Genomic DNA, 21,468 nt, shown 5'->3' on the forward strand with positions numbered 1-21,468 from the left:
AAACCACTCCGTCGGGAATAATCTCATGGCCAAACTGCTCGCAGTGTTCTGCCACTGCGTGTATAAGCGCTGTACATCTCAGATCTTCTTACCCCTTATGAAGAAGCCGGTGAGGGTGTGAAACGCCGGGTATCTTAAAACAAATTAGGTTGCAGTTTTTTTCTTTTCCTGTAAATTGAGCTAGAAATAAGTACTCTAAATCATCTCTATTGCAATGCTAGGGTTTTGCTTAGCTCATTGTGTGACCGCGCTGTTGCCGGAAAGCTGTGGCATAAAAGCTGCACAGGTCCCGCCATGGTGGTCTAGTGGTTACAGTCCTCGACTGCTGACCGAAAAGTCACGGGATAGAATGCCGGCCGCGGCGGCTGCGTTTTCGATGCAGGCCAAAGTGCTAGACGCCCGCGCACGTAGATTAAGGTGCACGTTAAAGAACCCCGGCTTCTTGAAATTTCCAGAGCCATCCAATACGGCTTGCCTCGTAATCATATCGTGGTTTTGGGACGTAAATCCCCAACAATTAATAAAATCTCAGGCTAGATTGCGCCAACATCGAGGGCGCTGGATTTTGTTGTCCAGAATGCGAACGTTCTAATACCGAACATCGGCAGGTGACTAACTTTATGGCACCCAAGTCACCGGAAATGCCAAAGGCAGAGTGAGCGTCTGAGCAGCGAGCTCGGCCACCTGCAGCGAGGGAACGTTGTGGCCTAGGGATGGCCGACTAACTTTCTGCAGCTAACTACCTCTAGCCCTTGCGTTCTCAAGGGCAGGGGGGGGGGGATTCGGCTGGCTTGCGTCCCTACGAAGACATCGTATGAAGACCAAACGTATACAAAAAAATCCACACATATTGCATTGTCAAGCATATTGTGCTGTCATATGTTTGATTGATGGCCGCCTAATGTCGGTATTTTTATCGTGTTTTGACCCTTCTTCTTCTATTGTGAACCTTTTTTTATTCACATACACGCATATGTCTCAACTTATAGCAACGGTTTTCTAACCACCATGACAACGAGCAGTGAGCGTCGACGACAAAGCTAGACCCGAAGGTTCGTAATGTTACGTTGAAATCGCCGTCTTGTTTAGGGAGTTCGGGCTTCTAGGTGCTTCATATTGTTCCGTCGCAATTATAATTGATATTTGTCTAATGTTAGACCTCTTTAGGGGATTTTACACGGTGCTGAGCCGTAAGCACGGGCACAACACAACGGACAAGCCTATACCCTAACGTGCTCGGCTCCTAAAATTCAGGAGCCCTTCCCCAATCAGACGGGTGCCTGACGTAGTGCTTTCCTTGCTTTCTCTCTTTATAGGCAGCGGCCATCCCCGGAACGCTCTTTTCGGGTGGAATCGGCGTGGCGGCTTTTATGTTATTTCCAGCCTTCTATAGTTTGTATGACAGCCCAACGAAAAAACCATCACGCGCTCACGTAAACGTCGTTTTAGAATTCCATTTTCTCCAAGTCGCATTCTTCCTGAAATGTGCGATTACCGCTTTCGACCTTACACGTTGTCCAGCTTATCACTTTTATTCCGCGAACGCGAAATATCTCGATCAAACGTCGTCGGTCGAACGCATTCGTATGCTACAGTTTAGCTAACATTGGACAAGTGTGGGGGCGTGGTTTAGTGGTCAAGGGACTTGCTTTTGAACCGCAGGGAGCCGAGTTCAAACTTCATCTTTGGAGAGAAAATTATTCTTTAGGGGCAAAGCATCTTATGGTCTTGGCGTGTCCGCAGGAATGGTCGTCTGCTGTCGGAGCGTGCATCGTCGTGTCCTGTCCATTTGCTTGAGCGCAAGAGAGGGCGAGAAGAGAGAGAACGTGTGGCGAGAGTGAGAGAACGGCACGCGTTGACTATGGAAACGCTCTTCCTGCGATGAACGCTGAGCTACCAGCTCGCAAGGAACGAGAACGCGCCCTAGCCTACGAGAGACCACGCCGAAGCAGACAGCGTCTGCTAGAGAGTTTCTTGGCTGAAAAAATGGGCAGACGCCACGCCTTGTGGGAATCGGTTTCATGAGAAGCTTATGGACTGACGTAATGTCAGCACTCACTTCATAATAATAATAATAATAATAATAATAATAATAATAACAATAATAATAATAATAATAATAATAATAATAATATTATATTAATAACCAGTATATTTGCCATCTTTGTGAGGTACATATAGGGGGATTGTAGAAAAAATGCTGTCCCCGGAAAGCATGACTAGCCTACTTTCCAGCACAGATCACTGATCTCCACTAGAAGGAGCCGTACGGCGCATCGAGCACGCGGGCGTGAAGCCACCGGAAGCCGCCGTTTTTCTGCCAGAAGAGAGCCCAGGGGCGTAGCCAAGGGGGGGTTAGGGGGGTTCAAACCCCCCCCCCCCCCCGAAAATTTTCAGTTTTGCTTGCGTATATAGACACGCGCACATACAAACGCACGTACGAACATACATAAAGTATGGTTGAACCCACCCCCCCCCGAAAAAAATTTCTGGCTACGCCCCTGGAGCTTTCTGTTCTTTTTCTTTTTAAATACCGACCTGTAGCGTAGTAAACTGAACGAATCGACCGGAAAAGTCTTCAGGGAAGACATTTCACGCGTAAGTACCACAAAGTTGCATTACTTTTTACGCATTTTGTACGTTGCAGCACTCCGCCATATTCAGACGGTATCGGCATGCCTTCATCTTTCGTGTAGCGTTCGTCGGTGTTTAAAGTGAGGCGTAATTGCAGAGTATCAAAAAAAACATGGCTGATCCCTCCGTCATAGGAATCGGTATAACACGAAAGTTAAACGAATCTTCACAGAAGTAGTGCTTATGTGTAGTGATATATAAGAGCTTGTACAATGCCTATTCGTGTTTGGCAGCTATAGCACCGTTTGACGTGGATGCACCCATGTTGACAGCATGTCTCTATCGCGACGACTAACGCCCATGATCATTATTAAACCGTTGTGGTAGCTGACGGTGTGAACATATATTTGGACACAGCGAATCGTGAATCTCGCGTAAGGATGATATCAACAAGCTCATAATCAACACTGCTACCCGGTATGCACTTCTTCAAAGCGTCGTCAATTAAGGAGAGAAACGGCACGGTGTGCGCTTTCTAGTAATTGGTAGCCAACGCCTGTGCTCATGCATACATAACACACACTGCGCTTCAGCAACACGGGAGGCAGAGGTTCGTAGCCTGAGCCGCAAACACCTGCGTCCCGCTGGCCTCTGTCTCGCAGGCGCGGCCCTCGCTCCACCAAGGCACGACAATCGCCCGTCTAAATCGCGTCCTTTCTGCAACGCATATTGCAGCAGTTTTGTTAGTCGGTGCTCTCGCAATTGAAGCAGTCGGCCGCGGAGAAATCCCGTTGGTGCTCGTGGAAGCTGCACTACTCCGATGAGCTGACGCACGCTAACACGAAGCCAAAGGCAAAGAACGTAACTGCGTCAAGGGTGCCTCGGCGACGCCAGCGCGGCCAGTCTACCTGTCTGGTATCGAGACGCTTTAACCATTACCTCCGATATCGCGTGCAATCTCGGAGGAAGCGCTAGTAAGTGTCGATCGCGAAGCATTACTTCTTTTCACACCTCACAGACGGCGGCACCGCCCCGCTCCGCCCGCCGCGAAAGAGAATGTGTGAAAGATATAAGGCGCGTTCGCGCCGTGTCTAGCATCTCCCGAGTTAGCTTACTCGGTAGGGCGTCGGGCGCTTGCCGTCGCGGCCGCAACGTCGTGGGTTCGATTCCCAGCGGGGTATCTTTTTCTTTCTCACCCGTTGGCGTCCATTTTATCAACGCCATATCCGTGACGGATGTACTTGGTGGACCCCGGCATAAAACACTTTCCTGTTAAAATAAAAAAAGAAAAACGATCATAACAACAGCTGCCACCCGAGAATATTTGAATTGCGCGACTGAGACGGAAGAAGACGCCAGCTTCCGGGACAAACAGGGGACCTTCCGGTGGCTTCACAAGCGCCCGTCTCGCAGAGCGGGGATGCGCTGTCCAGCCTTTTTAATGGAGGTCAGTGGCACAGACGTCAGTATTATTAGAACAAAGTGCACTATTCGATGCGATGATGTGAACATTACACGTAACTGTCATTAGCGTAATCATCCGTGGTCGAGCAACGCTTGAATATGGCTTCCTGAATCTCATTGCTAATTACCAGTGATTGTGCTGTGGGAAAGACCGGCACACACTGCAATCCTTTGCCCCTCCACAGGTTTCACGTTATTGGAGCTGAAAGACCCTTCGCTACATGCTTCGCCCCTATCCATTTTAAATGCGAAGCATTTCTTAGTGAACCTCTCGCACTTGGAGCGTTTCTATCTACGTATCTATCTATCTATCTATCTATCTATCTATCTAGCCGCCTACGTCTGGGCGCTCTCATGATCGCCTCCTTAACTTGGTGTAGACCAAAATTTGCATGGGAGGGTAAGAGGATTTGGCGAATATGACTGCCGGGTTCATGACATAAATAACTTTAAAGTCCTGTCGTGTACGTCGTCAAACCCTTTCCACTAGACACGTGTAGCACATACCCGTTTACCACGGGCCGCGGTGTACGGGTATGCGCCACAGGTGATTGACAGTTTATATCTACCCAGGAACGGCGAGAACAGACATTGGTAACTTAAATGCTAGAGAGTTAAGTAAAACCAACATCGGCAGCGTTGACACAACGAATGGAAATAATGAAAATTAGGACCCCAACAGGAATCGAACCCAAGCACTCTGCGTGGCAATCAGGTATTCAACCACTGAGCCACGTCAGGTCTATAAATTGGTTTGTAAAAACAGCCTAGGCAGGCGTAATATCGGTGCAACGTCAATTGTGGTTGTGGTGCTGACTATCTAATTTTACAAGAAAGCAATAAACACTACATGATACTCCTACGATACGTACTCCTACGATACGGGCGTCATATCAGATTGACGTCTGTAGTTCCAGTGTTGGCTCCGCTTTTATAGCAGTCTAATAAACATTAAGTTTGTATTCCTATGATTCCGCAAGCTATATTGAAGCATTGCTCGACCCCGGAGAAATACAATAAAGTTACATATGATATCCACATCACCGCATCGTAAAGTGCACTTCGTCCATCAGAACGACGAAGTGTCCTCTTCATTTCTTAACAGGCTGGGCGATGGCCTCATGCTGACCGAGGATAATGTCAGAATGATTGACAGCCAATTGTAGACTAGGCTACGTAGGCCACATACGCCCAGGTAGTATACGAATAAGACAAACACCATCCACTGATGTTGGTCTACGTAGCACTATCCGGGCCTACCAGCCTCGACGGCCTATGCCTCACCAACGTGAAAGGTGGCTTCAGGTTCCGACATGTCGCCGGCTCTGTCGGCAGACAATTTGTCGACGAAATGACCGAGGCATCCACGAATTCCAACAGCTCTTCTATACCACATACTTCAATACATATGGACCCCTCTTCACCACGGTCACGACCGGATTCTATAACAAGTCATGACCAGCTGCTGGTGCTCACTGATCACGGTGATGATGCCCTTGTTCAAGAACTGCGAAGAACTTCTTGCACACATGCACACGGGTTCGTGAAACGCGCGTGCGCTCTCGGGACACGTATAAGCACTATACATCAGCTTACCGCTTATGGTGTTGGTAATACCCACGTTGTCATTGGCAGCATTGCCCAACCGTAAACAACTGCTTATATAACACATATGCAACTCTTCAACATATGTATGTGTGCGTATAAAATATATAGTAATCTTTAGCGTCATTTTGTAATATGTCGCTCAGTAAAAAAAGTTACGCCACAGTCACCTACGCGCCGTATGCTTCGCATAACATCGACTCCCACGGTACGTGGGATCTGCCGAATTTTTTTATTTGTTTAGTACTGCCAGCTGCGAGTGAAGATGGTTTTTTGGAACACAGGCTTCACACGTCAGTCAATAGACGCTTCGCTTGAAAACACGAGGTCATTTCACTCAACGAAGGCAGTTGACCAGCGCAGCTGACGCACGCACTGCCGTCTGTGCTCTCATCGTCGTTTTAATGAGTGCGCTGCTCCTCGCGCGTTTACCGAATACGCGGCCGCCCCATACATGCCAGGGACGACCGTGGCGACGCGGCGCGTCGACTCTACTCATCTGGCGCGACACTTAATGAGTGGTTTGTACCACTTTAGTGCAATATTTCTTCCACCACTCGCTAGAGAGCCGCAGGAGTTTTGTGATACGAAAGATCGCCAGGCCTGCGCGGAAAGCCCAGCACAGTCACAGCCAAAGCTGGAAGAGCGGCATTTCTTGAGTCCGTTATGAACTCTCTTGTGGTGACTAATACAAGTACCCTAGGAACGTACCTACTACGCTACAAATAATTTGTGTGAAGTTGGGGAGCACCCACCACGACATTATTCGTCATTCTGCGAAGAAGCGACGTACCATCTGTGAGGCATTACGTGCACTTTGTTGGTGCGATGGTTGATGAAGATGAAGAATTATGGCTGAGCCCTTTGTAATGGGTTGGAAGTTTTAAACGACCCACTAGTTGCGTAATTCGCATTTTATGACATCAGGTCATTATTTAATTCTTCCACTATGCTTTATAACATACGTTAAACTGAGAAAGGGAGAGAGATAAAGAGGGATTAGCTTTATTGAGACCCTGAGGAAATGGATCATGGGAGCCTTATGGGCTTCTTGGCAACCAATACAAGTGCACTTGCGAGGAAACCACTACGCTATAAATCATAATTTTTAGGAAGTACGGAAGCAGTCACTATGCAATTTTTCGTCATTGCGCCGAGACCATTAGTACCCGCTAAACACCTGCGAGGCATTATGCGCAATTTGTTGATGCTGTGGCTCATGAGAATCAAGAATTATGGCAGAGCTCTTTGTAATGGGTTGAAAGCATTCAACAGCCCGCTCGTTGCGCAATTCGTATTGTGTGGCGCCTGGTTACAGAATTCGCGTTGTGTGAAGCGCGGTTGTTACTTCACTCTTCAAACACACTACATTACATATGTTAATGTGGTTCCTTCCCGACAGGAAGCCTGTATAGGGTCTTTTTGCAAAGCAGCTTCAAGCACCGGCATGGCTCTGAGGTAGAGTGCTGGGCTCCCACGAAGAGGGCCCACGTTCGAACCTCGTTCCATTCGGGATATCTTTCTTATTTCGTTTTTTTTTTCTTATTTCGAGCTATAGTGGTTACGGACATCGGTGGCGGCGGCGCCAAAAACGGCCCTTGTTGTGATCTCATACCAGCTTTCGCTGTAAAACTCGCACGGTTCTTTGCGCCATGGGTTCTCAAACTGGTTTCCACCTAACCCAGGGAGGTCGTGAACAACATCCAACGTACTCTAAGGTTCTAAAACGACTGCAATGCCACACCTGGATCCAGCCTTACACGTCGCCCCATACAGCAACCTCCAATTTGCACAAGCCGCACTCACAGCGCTTTTCTTCTCACGCCTCTCCTTATTGTATAGGACAACAATGCTTTGTGTAAAACGAAGAATAAATCGCGCATGGACCAAATGTTTTAACCTAACAACGGCGCCAAAACAATAACAAGCCCGTTACTCTGCTCACGATTCGAGAGATGACGAAAATGCGGACGTTGCGAATTGCTTTCGGGGCAGCGTTGTGATGCCTCGTGATGAGATTTTGACAGCGAGACCTCATTCATGAACTTCAGCCTGCGTCAACGGTAAGTTGGTTCCAACGAGGTGTTGAAGCAAAATCGAGACCAATTCAGCTCCAACGGCAAAGAATAAAAATAAACAAGTTTTTCGATGCGCCATCTGTATTACACGGACACACAAGCACACAGTTTTATGTCTTCGTTCATTGGAAATAGCAGTCTAGGGTAAAGTTCGTGGTTTGACTGTTTAGCGGACCACGGCTTACGGTGCCCAAGGGGACAGTAGCAAATGTAGCCACACGCGGCAGGCTTACGTAAAGACAAGCATCCCGCATCTACGGCTTTTTACGGTGTGCTGTGTCGTGTTTTAGATGCGAAGTATCTTAAGGCCGAGCTCAATCCGGTGGTGTGCGGCGTGACCACCCTTACTGCGCATGCGCATACCCTCTCCACACACCTCCTCTCCACTCACCCTTCTACCCTTTCCCTGTCCCCTTTCCCTCTCCACTATTCCTCTCCCCTTCCTTTCTCCCTCCCCTCTCCACTTTCCCTCTCCCCCTCTCTCGTACCCCTCTCCCCTCCCCCTTTCCACTCTTCATCTGAAACGCGGGCTAGACATGCCGAAATTCTCCCCTGCGCAACGCCGCGATGAGCTGAGCGCATGCGCGTCCCCTCCCCTTCTCTCTCCTCTCCTACGCTTCCCCCCTCCCGCCCGCCTGTCGACCGCGTTCCCCGCTCGCTCTGTGAGAATTAACGGCCAGGCTAGATGGAAGATACGACGCGCGTAGCGTCCCTCTTCGCGTTCCACGACACGAGGTCGGTAGCATGCCCAACGAACGCCAACGGAACGCGATCGTGCAAGTGCTCCGGCTTCGCATCGCCTCATGGTCCCCTTTAGCGGGAGATGGTGTAATTTTCTTTAATCCTGGTATGTTCCCCAGCACCTTACTTGCGGAACAAGCTCTCTTGCACCTTATTACTCGCCAGTGTCTCTTTTCTGTTATGGGAGGCTCAAAGTGTTTCGGCACGTCGTGAAACTGGGACTCTGCATTACACAGAGTCTTAAACATATATGCTTCTGACATAAAGGACTTGCGAGCGTATTTCTTCGCCAGAACTGATCTGAGAAGCGTCTCTGCTGTGCAAAACGCGTGAAACCTTCGGTCCGGTCCTATCAGCGTTTTCCTTCAAGGCTCAAGATTTCACTTTTATATTACTTTTATTTGTCGCAGTTGCCTCTGCTTCCATTGTTTCATGGGCTTGTTTTTCACCACACCGCCTAGAATCTGTGCTGTGTTCAACACTGGCAGTTTCAGTTTCGATAGTAAGGTTCTCGCTACAATCGTACTCTTCGTAACTACGTTTCGTAGCCGTTATTGCTAGTACCGATGAAAATCAAAAGCATACAATCGATTTCACGAAAATCAAGATAATGGTTAATGAACGTCTCAAGAAGAGGCGACCAGCAGCACTGAATGGTGGAGTTAGTGGCAAAAGCTGTCAGCGCTCCGCCAAGCGAACACCTGAATTCTCACTATATCTGACCTAATTTTTCCTTACGTTGATCGTTGAAGGTATCCATGATATTTCTTTTTCAAGAAAAACGAAGGCAGATTAGAGCTTTGTGGGCATAGCACGACTATGCTATCTTCCCAAAATAACGTCCTATTCTACTTTTGTGACTCATTTCATCATAACAGAAACACTAATCCGCTACATGGTATACTGAGATGTTGACAAAAACGCTAAGGACAGCGGTGCTCTGCTGTTTTGCATTAGCCTTTAAATTTTATCCGCAAGAAGTCAGCCTTGTACGTGAGCCAGCTGTTGCCATGCAATGACACTAGAGCTTAATTTGTGTCAGCCAGTGCTGGGCAGTATCGAAGATACATGTATCTTAGATACTATCTTAGATACTCTTCCTGTATCTCGTATCTGTATCAAGGAAAGAAGTGTCAGCTGCCAGCTCGTAATAAGTTCACGTGCTACGTGACGCCAACAAGGCAGAAACGACGTCGTCATGGCTACTGGCGCCGTCATGGCTACTGGCGGCGCTGACTGACGCTCCCACGTTTAAATGCACACATATACCCTATAAAGTGGACGGGGGGATGGCCTCCGCGGTAGCTCAGTTGGTAGAGCATCGGACGCGTTATTCGAAGGTCGCAGGTTCGGTCCCTGCCCGCGGCCCACTTTCCTTTCTTCACAATTACCTTACATTTATTGCTAAAACATCCCCTATACTTTCCTTGGCAATATTGTCAGTTAGTTCTCATTAATATTGTGTATAACAAAGAAAACGAGCCCTTGAAATTAACACTTCTTTCCTTCATTCATAGCGAGGGTCTCGTTCTGGCAGACTTGATGCTTTCAGGTAGTATGCGAGGGATTATTGGTCAGCTGCCAGCTCGTAATAAGTTCACGTGCTACGTGACGCCAACAAGGCAGAAAAAGAGTGTGCCACACTCGCCGTCATGGCTACTGGCGGCGCTGACTGACGCTCCCACGTTTAAATGCACACATATACCCTATAAAGTGGACGGGGGGATGGCCTCCTCGGTAGCTCAGTTGGTAGAGCATAGGACGCGTTATTCGAAGGTCGCAGGTTCGGTCCCTGCCCGCGGCAAGCTATCTTTTCGTCCACTTTTCTTTCTTCACAATTACCTTACATTTATTGCTAAAAACATCCCCTATACTTTCCTTGGCAATATTGTCTGTTAGTTCTCATTAATATCGTATCTGTATCGTGATACGTCTCGGAAGACGTATATCAGTATCTGTATTTCCGATATATTGAAGTATGTATTGTGCATTTTAAGATACAATATACTGCAACACCACTGTGCGAAGCAGTAAACGTTGACTGAACTACACTTCTCATGCTAATACTGCTGCCACTAAGTCACAAGAATAAAACTAAAGGCATTTTATCTTTCCGCTAGAGTTTTCCAGCGAGGGCAGGGGATGATGAGCTCTGAGCGTCCGTATTGGTGGAGGAGAGTGACGTGGTGGCGCTCGCATCGTATCGAAAGACAAGCGTGCGGGCACTGCGCCGAGTCGACCTTTTGTTTTCTCGGTGTTCTTCTTTTCTTTTTAGTTGTGTCATTTCCATGACACTCGCCCTCAGTCACTATCCTGTGCCACGTGCTCCAATGCGTACGGCATCTTTCGCACAAATTCTGGTGATGTAGTGTCGTTATCGAAGCTTATCTTGCGCTGTGTTTTGTCATGAATTTTGAAGAATACAAGAATGGGGTTGCTTTGTATCTTGAGGCTTTCACACAACGGTGATGTGAAGGACCTCGTGGATGGAAGTTTGACTTATATGCAACGAGATATGCGAATAAAGTTCTAACAGCTGTTGCGCCACCAGTACCGATGCTGGATCTAACAGAACCAGCATTCACCTAACAGAAGATATATCTTGGCGTACGTCTTTTTTCATTTATTCAAGGAGCTTTTAAAATATTACTTTTAATGTTAGCACAGGTTCTTTCTCACCTTTCCGTCTTTCGCATCCCATACATTACTTATGTCTCTGCATTGTTTTTTTTCGGTCCACTTACTGCAATATGTCTTTAACGAGCTGCCAAGTTAGGCTCTGATATTCTTTCTTTTAACTGTCCGCGTCGTTTCTGCTGCTGTTTACAGTCCTATATTTCACGTGAATTTACTGTTATGTAAAGGCGATATTGAAAACAAATATATAATAATCTGCTCGTTCCTGGAGTATACACTAAACGAAAATTCTGCTTACTAGTTAGTAAAATAGCGAAATGGAGTTTGGAATATAATAGTGTAAATTATTATGAGCAATCTTACGGATGCTAACAAAGGAATTTGGGAAAGGTTGTTATACCAAATGCGCCCTTTTTGTCAGGAGCATCCCAACGAGCCGTTTTGCGCTATTTTCCATAGGCACTGAACTTTCTGTGGTATTACCTTAAATCATTGATTGTTATAGCTATTGGGGGTAACCCGCGACGGTGGGTTAGTGGATGTGGTGCTTGATGGCTGTCCAAAAGGTCACGGTTGACGCATTTCGTTGGGGGAAAATGCTTCAAGCCCGTGCGCATAGGTTTTGGAACCCTAGGTGGTCAAAATTTCTGGAGCCTGCCACTACGGCGTCTCTAGTTTGACAAATATGGCTGCCTGGTCATGACATGAATACCGTGAAAATCCTGTCGCGTGCGTCGTCAAACCCTTTCCTCCAGACGCGTGTGGCACATACTCATCTAACACGGGCCGCGGCATGAGGGTATGCACCACAGATAATTGACAGTTCATATCTGTCAACCAACTAGCCCGGCAACGTGCCTTAGCTCATATCTACCCAGGAACGGCGAGAACATGCAATGCAAGTTTAAATGCGAGAGCGTTAAGAAAATTGACATTGGCAACCATGACCCGACGAATTAATGTCAGGATACCAGCAGTAATCGAAACCAAGCATTCTACGTGGCAGTGAGGTATTTTACCACAGAGCTACGGCAGTTCTTGAAACTGCTTTGGAAAAAGACCCTATGCACGCCTAACGTCGGTGCAACGTCAGTTGTGGTTGCAATGCTGGCTATCAAATTTTATAACAAAGCAATAAACATTACATATGCATCTATGATACAGGTGTCATGTCGGGTTAACGTCAGCTGCGGCTCCGGTGTTGTGTGAGCAGTTATAGCAGTCTCATAAGCATTAATTTGTATTCCTATTATTCAGCAAGCTATATTGAAGCGTTGCTCGACCGCGGAGCAATAGGCTAACGAAAGTTACGTATGATATTCACACATCGTCACACCGTAAAGTGCACTTCGTTTCCATAATACTGACGACTGTGCTCTAACGTGAGGGCTGACGTTACGTTACACTATAAGTTACCCTTTAACCGCAAATGTACTCGACGTTCCTGGTAAGCCCACGATGTGCACGCAACTACTTCAGTTACACAAAAATATGTCTATCCACCTCGTAACGCTTGGCTCCAAGCAAAGAAAATGCAGCATAGACACTTACTCGCTGACTGCTTCGCATGAAACCGATTGCCACAAGAAGTGAGATCTAGCGAATTTTTTTGTGTGTATTGTGTTGGCATTGTATAAGGTTACTTAGCGTGTTAATAGGTATGTATTAGATTCGGCTGGCGCGTTAGCCGTGATATAAAAGCAGGTTAATAGAAGTACACGTGGTTGTTGCCTGATGACGTGAACTGTATCCATGTGTTCCACGAGCGCGGTGTCTTTTCAGACCCCGCACTAGCGCCCGACGTGGCGCTCATGGCGCATCGGACGACAGTTTTCGCGGTTCAGGGCAACGTTTGTGTGATACCTGTGTTACACAGATAGCCTAAACCTTGGTTAGTGTAACCGCGGTTACGCGTAAGCGCGTTTCGCTTATGTTACACGTTATGCGAAACCGCGGTTATGCCGCTAACCGCAGTTGTGCCAAACCGAGCTTGGCGACCTCGGTTAGGCAGTTAATCGAGAAAATGGCAGCCTCCATGGAGGACGTGTGCACGCCGGCGAGCGTTCGTGAAAACACGAACGAATTGCACTGCACGAACCACGGAAAGCCTGATGGCTTTGGGAAAACAATTTGCGTTATCTACGGAGCACCTCAAGGAATGCAAAAGTGGACGCGGCAATAACAGCAAAGTTGAACGCCGGACTGCCGCCACACGCAGAGCCATTCACGCCAAAGCAGGTCCACTTTAACCGAGGACGATTGTGCGCCGTGTAACATCGGCGAACCGTGGTTGGCGCTAACCGCGGTTCAACGCGGTTAACCGTGGTTGGTCGTAACTGCGGTTAACTTGCCTGTGTAGCAAGGGTATGAGCCGGATTAGAGTAGGCCTCGGCGGAGTCTCATCGCTAGCCTCGGCGGCGTGCTTTTTTGAGAGCGAGGAGATCGGTTGCTGTGGCGTGTTTTAACATGTGGGCGTGCTAAGAGTTTTCGTTTTGAGTTCGCAAGTGGTTTATTTTTGAAGAACGTCGTTGAGTTGTCTGTACGAGAGCGCGTAGCCTGCATCCTGGGAGAACTGGCATAGAGCAGGTCGACAGTAGGCGAGCCCGAAGCGAGTGAGTGCGGAAGCCTCGCAGGTGAATCGAGTTTTCTTTAAATAGTGCCAAGCCCACTTCTTGTCTTGTTTAGATGTATTCAGGTTTGACCGCCAGGGACGGTTATCAACGCTCGACGCTGTCCGCGAAGTAGTGTTCTAGAAGCGTCGCTATTGTAGTAGATCGGTTTGTTAAGATTGCGCCCCGCACGCGAATTTTCCAGCTTTGTCTAGAGATTACACCGCCACCAGCGATATTGCTGGAAAGTTCTATAGCGCCTGTATAAAAGCCGACGCGCGTGACCGCTTGCCAGTTGTTCGACGGTCGACGCTCTGTTCGCCGCTATCAGTTTATTGCTGTAAACTGGAGTTTCATTTTTCCGACCACAAGTTCGGCCTAATAAAGAGTTTCATCTCGGACGTGCTGACTGCTGCCTTCGTCGACGTCACGACCACGTGACATCTGGTGGAGGTGCTGTTCCTTCATGATCCGGACGCCCCCGTCAAGCCGTGAACCCAGCCCCCAGCGCGGAGAAGACATCGACGCCAACCACGACCAGCGAGCTAGCCGTAGGCAACAAGGCCTAGCACCGGAGTACGGGCCTCTACCCGACAAGACCAGGAAGACCCCGACATGCCCACCACATCAGCGACGGCGACAGCACCCATTGCGCCTGCACCTGTGCTGCTACATCAGCCGAGGGAGCCACCTACCTTCCGTGGGTCACCGCTCGAAGACCCGGAAAGTTGGCTTGAAAGGTACGACCGCGTCGCCCTTTACAACAACTGGACTGATAACGACAAGCTACGGAACGTGTACTTCGCCTTGGAAGACACCGCTCGTACCTGGTTCGAGATTCGAGAGGCCACGCTCACAACCTGGGACCGTTTTCGCGCCGCTTTCCTGGACATGTTCACGAGCGTCGTCCGGAAGGAAAGAGCCGAAACTCTGCTAGAGACTCTGCTAGAGACTCTGCTAGAGACTCGAGTTTTCTTTAAATAGTGCCACGCCCACTTCTTGTCTTGTTTAGATGTATTCGGGTTTGACCGCCAGGGACGGTTATCAACGCTCGACGCTGTCCGCGAAGTAGTGTTCTAGAAGCGTCGCGATTGTAGTAGATCGGTTTGTTAAGATTGCGCCCCGCACGCGAATGTTCCAGCTTTGTCTAGAGATTACACCGCCACCAGCGATATTACTGGAAAGTTCGATAGCGCCTGTATATAAGCCGACGCGCGTGACCGCTTGCCAGTTGATCGACGGTCGTCGCTCCGTTCGCCGCTATCAGTTTATTGCTGTAAACTGGAGTTTCATTTTCCCGGCCACAAGTTCGGCCTAATAAAGAGTTTCATCTCGGACGTGTTGATTGCTGCCTTCGTCGACGTCACGACCACGTGACAATAGCTTATTCTATCTCTGTGACTCTCAGAGTCAGGGCTGAGGGAGCTGGGTGGCCAGGGGCCACGGGCGTCCTTGCTGTCTTGTATTGCGGCTCGATGCTCGGGCGTCCTGACACCGTCAGGGATGGTGGACGCCGATCGCTCGGTAAGCTACTGCGTGCAGTGAGCGAGTAGAGCCACCTCACAGAGCTGTTGTCTTCTAGTGGCTACCTCTTCTGTGCCTATTCTGGGTGCTAGTTGGACGGCGGTTGTTGTCGAGCGACTTGTTAGGCCTAAGACACTGCGGAGCTGCCTGTCGCACGTGGGACACACCCCGTTGGATCGTGGCGTTTAGGTGTTGCACTCGGCTTCCCCCATTTTCTCTTGCGTGGCATAAATTAAGAAAAGTAATCTTTGTTCACTTGAACTTGGCGCTTCAGTCGCCGCCGATGTCTTGGCTAGCCGTAGTGGCCATCGTACCACGCAGGCGATGCGCCCTTAGCTCATTTCCCTTTGCCCTACTGCACCGTGCTGTCGAGAGTGTCTTGAGTTTACGCAGCGGAACTGATGTAACCCGCGGCTGATTGTCTTCTGCACATCGTCTTCGTCGCTTGCCAGTAATGTGGTCTAGACATCTCGGGTGATGGACACGCCTGTGCCCTGCGCGGCTGCCTTCAAACTGGAGCTCTCGTGAGTGCTGCCCGCAGCCGGAAGACGTGTCGGCGCGAGCGATGCTCTCTCGAGCCGACGGCTACGTTGCCTTTGCGGGTGCGGACTGAGGTCAAGTCGTCGAGCTAGTGCAGCGGTGTGGGCCAGCGGCTGTGTGGAACATTTACGCCACATTAGGAACATTTATGCCACATTTGTTGGCTTCTTTCGTAGAGCTTGGGCAGCTGTCTGCTTTTAGTTGCCTTTACCGGGATATGTGTTGATATAAGGTTATGGGAAAGAGGGGGGTGGGGGTCTACCACCCCCTGTAAAGTCGTTTTCGCCTGATGGCGCACGCGCGTCCCATGCAGTTAGGTTTAACAGCCGCCGAACGAGAGGTGGCGCTGGGATCGCGCGGTGTAAGGTGGCGCGGTGGCGCTACCCTGTCGGCGAGGATAGACCAGCGTACAGAAACGGCAGCGAGTCTCTGGGGTTTGGCAGGTGCGCAGAAGGACGTCTTCCGCTGTAGGTCCATGGAGACGATATCGCGACTCGTTTCCCGTGGACGCCTCCTGGTGAGTCGAACGTCTGCGACGCCGCATTCGCGGTACATTGAGTGTGTTATGTTTTGTGTGTATTGTATTGACATTGTATGAGGTTACTTAGCTTGTTACAAGTTATGTATTAGATTCGGGTGGGGAGCTCGCCGTGATGAACAGACAGAGACAGTTCACACCGTGAACAGTCTTCGTGTGTTCCGAGAGTGGTTCATCTGCAGACCCCACCATATAATCCTCAATCTCTCCACAGCAAACCAGTTAAAATAGAACCATATTCATCAGGTGTCATGATCAAACTGAAAAGACAAACTATAAGTGGGCCGAACGTTTTCTGGTGCGCCCCGATGCAATTCTATTTCAGACGCTGTGTAGTGAATGCAACTCAAAAATGTGTCATGTTGGTGGTGGTGGTTATATCAATTTTAATACGTATTTTTCACAAGAGTCAAATCAGCTAAAAGTGAACGTGTACTAAATAAATCCGGCGTACGGAGAATTAAGCAGATCCGGGATATTGAGATATGCCGGCATAGTGTGCATTACCAAGAATTAAAAATTGCCCTTACCTTATGCTGCCGAAAGACCAATACAGCAGCTGTAAAGCACGCCTGCAAACATTTCCAAATATTATAAAGATACATTTCCAAACATTCTGATTGCCATGGTCATCACCCTAATGGGCATGTCAATAAACACACCCTAAATGTATTGAGTTTCTGGCGCGTGAATAACATTCACCGCTGTCGCTAAGCGCCACTGTGAAGACGTACTGCTGAGGACGAGTTCTGTATGCGATCACTCAGTGTAGCGGGGGCACTCTGATCGAGGTGGTTCACAATTATTCCGGATTCCTCAATTACAGCTTCTGTCACAGCCCCTTTACGCACAACATATGCACGTAGCGTTCTAATATTCAGCCGCCTCCAAATGCATAAAACAAAAGGAGATTACCGCGTCTAATGAACTTTTTTGACACACAATTTACTCAGGCAACCGCCATTCTTTTTAAAGCTAGTAGTCGGTCCCTACCCATATATTCAATAAGTGCCCAAAGGCACAGAATAAAGGACACCTGTGGGAGTCAAGTGACAAGCACACACTAATGATCCCTGATGAGTAATTCACTGTTAACAGCACATAATCATCATTACAATCCGAACTTCTTTCCAAAATAGCTCTTTGATTCCATGCACGAAAAAAGAGCGACTAATATTTATTTTACGGTCAGTTGGACTGTCGGTTGGTTGCGTGAGGCTTATTAGCGCAATAGAAACTCTGGCTAGCATGCACCAGCCAAAAGCTAATGTTCATTGTGAAGGTGACATGAAGAAATAAAAGGCAGAAAACGTTCTTTTACCGTTCGTTAAACGACTCGTTGACTCTAAAATATGTAAAACATTTTCTTCGGGAACCGGTGTATGTACTGAGAGAACTGAACGCGGAGGCACTTGAGTTACCGCTATGTAGAGTTCCTAAGTATTACCACGGCCGCTGGATGAAAAAGCGCACGGTACGGCCTGCCGCGTCGGGCGGCTTTCTATGGGAGAGCGCGTGTTGGCCCTAGTTGCAGTTGCGGCCGCTGCGGCGCGACGGGGCGGGGAAGGAAAACGGGTGCCGGCGGCTCCGTTGGGGCAGCAGCCGCAGCAAATTAGTTGGTGGTGGTCACAACAGCGATCTCACTCAGCTGTTCTAAGCGGTTTTTTTCTATCTCATCTATCGCAGTCATGACATATCATGCATTCAGTTGAGTCCGTTCGCGTAATCTGGTTAAATAGCCACTTAAATTTCCGTGTACGTGCCGAGCTCCTGGCATTTTTTTTTTTCAGGACCAACTTTTTGCTTTGCGTCTGAAAGAATATTCCACAGTGCGCGTAGCAACATTACATGGCGCTGAATGTGTGAAAAAGTGGTTGTTATATTTATGCGTGCGTGTAATGAATGCATCGTTTGTTATTTTAACATATTGATTTCCGTGACATTTCTTCAGCACCTTTGAGTTTTCTTAGCTGAAAATGCTTGACAGGTATTTATTTTAAACATCTGACAATACACGTTCATGGTCTTTATACACAGGAAGTGCACGTAAAAACATATGTTGAATCTTTTTCATGATGTCTGATACATGATACTGTGCCGAGAAGTAATTCAGCTTCGGATGCTTGATACTAGCGAAACCTACAAATATAGTGACGCATTCCTCGTAACTTTGTTGAAAAGGCTGTGGAAATATATATTCATTAGAAGTGGCTTGCAAATTTCTTGACAGTTCTTAGCAGGGCAATATGTCATCAAATTGATGTATATATAAGGCCGATCACTGGAGGCCGATGATGGAGACTGCCAGAAGACAATCACGTTGGTGTGCAACGAAGATTCGCCAGTGCCTGTAAAGCGGTTAACATCAAAGGACCAAAACGAAAGGTTTTATGGCCTGCACAGACTGGAAGTAGACAGGGAAGCCAAAATTTGGGCTCACAAGCTGGAGGCATAACAAAACAATAATTAAAAATAAGAAGAAAACAGAGACGAGTATAAAGAAGCGTTTACCCCCCCCCACTCCCCCACTTTTTTTTGTTTACCGTATAGCTGTCAAAAGCGACCCACCTTAACTTTGTCCCGGTGAGTCGCTCGCAATGTGTGTGTTGGCTGCCACGTATATTTGTTTGAAATGAAATCTTGTCGTCGCCCAACAGCCGCTTTTCTGCACTTTTTTGTCTCCGCATGTTTTGCTGAGGTAAGTTTGAGTCCGTGCCCCTTACCGCTAATGACCACAGACAACCCAACTCTCTGAATAAAAGGAATACACGTGCTTTTCATGGCAACCAACATCAGTACCACATGGCATTGCGGGGCAACGCACGCCACCGCAACGCGACAGCGTTCGGAAACAACCGGAACCGATGGCAAAGGTGCCGCGGGCTGAAAGGTGGGAACTAGAAAAAAACGAGAGATAAGAGAAGACGGGAAGGTGGTGTTTGCAACAAGCCGCCGTTTGCAGCTAGCAGGGATGAACCCTGAATTCATAATAAGTAAACTAACTTCTCACATTTTGTCCAGATTTTATGTTCACTGTTGAATTCGTTACGCGATCATGAAAACGGCGTAAGAAGAGACAGAAATACTGAAAACCGCAGGAATGCAAGCAGTTGTGTTCGTGTGTTTTTCAGCCTTTTCATCACTCTTTCCGTCTGACCGTTTTCATATTAATTAATCCGTAACAGCTCGCCCAATTGTCAGTATTGAAGATGTAGTCATTGAAATTTCAAAGTGATTCGAATCTCCTTCTATGAGATGGTCACACAATAATTATGATAAGCATTATTTCATGGCAGCTACATGCGATGCCGTATCGTATGTGTACTATAAACATGTTTGGAAGAAAAAAGAAGTTTATCTTATTTTGTGTCAAATAAACAGTGGCCGCTGCAGTTTCTGAGATCACTTTTTCGAAATGAAATGTTTAAATCTGAAGCAGCATACTCAGAGCCAAATTAAAGAATTTCGATGCATTAGGAAAGGTGCAGCGCCTCCAGGTTGGTGAGTTGTGGTCTTCTAGGACACCAGAAAAATATGCCCACGCGATTACTTCCGCAAAAAGCGATCGGTGCGCGAAGTTGCATCTTCGGCAAGGCAAGAACAAAAATTCCCAAGCGCTGCAAGTATTACAAGAAATATCGGTAATTAACTGATGTGTACACGCTAGATGGATTTTAGGAGAAGATTTCGGGCGTAATATGAAGACGCACTCGCTCAAGCATAACTGCCGCAAGCGCGCCGCGCATGTGATCCCGCGGGCGTCCGCGAAACCCGTCCCCCCCTGGTGGCGCCGCGGCGGTGGTCCGGGAAACTAGGCCCGTCACGCCGGTTTCGGAGCACGCGGCAGGCCGTACCCGTGCGCTTTTTATCCAGCGGCCGTGGTATTACTTAACTCTTTATGAGTGGCGCGGTCATGTTAACTGACAGCCGACGTAGTTCTGGCTTGCTTGACCCAAGCCAATGGGGATGCAGTGTGCCATTCTAGCAAAAGCAACTGAAGATAAGGAAGAAATTATTCTTACAGTTTGCATAGTAGCATAACTTTACCACGCAGGATGTGCTTCTCGGATAATTTAATCGCCTGGCGGACTATCGAATTGCGTGTATTTTTACTGGGTGGTCTACAGATGCACTATTAGAAACGATGGTGTCGTCTTGTACATTCCTTCGGAAGCGCTTCTCGAAGCTGGCGTAAGAATGGTCCGCGTTCAATAATATTTAATAATGGCTATAATCACCATTCAAAAATTGTTCTAAATGCCTATGACTATCAACTACAACACCAAACAAGAAAGTAACACGAAATTCTGTCAGCGCTTGAACGATTTGGCGATGTTCGTGTCCTTTTGTTCATCGATTGAGGGAGTACGACGTCATCGAGAAGAAGTATCGCCTCGTTCCCGTGCTACCGATAAACACACACATAAAAATATTCACTCTCGAACGACTACGGAATAGGAGTTATAGTTCCGCCGCTGCACCACTCCTCTCGGGAGCTTGTTTTCGAAAGTTTCTAACGAAAGAAGGTATACTAAAGATGTCTAGCTGGCAGGTCTCACACTCACTTGCGGGACAACGCACCTCGTGGGAAAACACCCTTATCAGAAGAAGGTACTCTTCTGCCTGAGAGGAAAGAAAACACAGAAGAAAGTAATGCAGACGCGACGCAAGAGTGCGACAAGAGGCTGCAGAACCAACGGTTCATAAACTAGGAAAAATGTCTCCTTTTTTCCTTGTCTTCGTAGCGTAGCCAGCGCTCGGAACCTACCGAGCGAGTTCCTCGTTAATTCCAGCCTCGCCTCGTTTCGGAACTGACGTTTGAGAGGCAGGGGAACATCTTCCATTTCTCTAGGTCTCGGCCCAGTGGAGCAACACGATGCAAAAAAAAATATTATAAATGGGGCGTTGGAGCACGTGTATAAAATTTTTGCGCCGCCTCTTTCGTCACTGTCGTACACCTGCGTTTAATTTCCAGGTTTTTTTGAAGTTTCGTTCATGCGTAATTCTTGTGCTTTCGGTGTTCTTGCGGGACACAGTGAACCATTCATTTTGCAATGTATTCCTCGCTCCCTTTGCAATCATAATCATATTGGCTTTCAACAGCCTCTGGAATTTGGGACCTGAATTGCGATTAGCAGCGACGCCTACTTTTTTTTCC

Source organism: Rhipicephalus sanguineus, chromosome 5 (genome assembly GCF_013339695.2).
Source record: "Rhipicephalus sanguineus isolate Rsan-2018 chromosome 5, BIME_Rsan_1.4, whole genome shotgun sequence".
NCBI classification, from domain to species: Eukaryota; Metazoa; Arthropoda; class Arachnida; order Ixodida; family Ixodidae; genus Rhipicephalus; species Rhipicephalus sanguineus.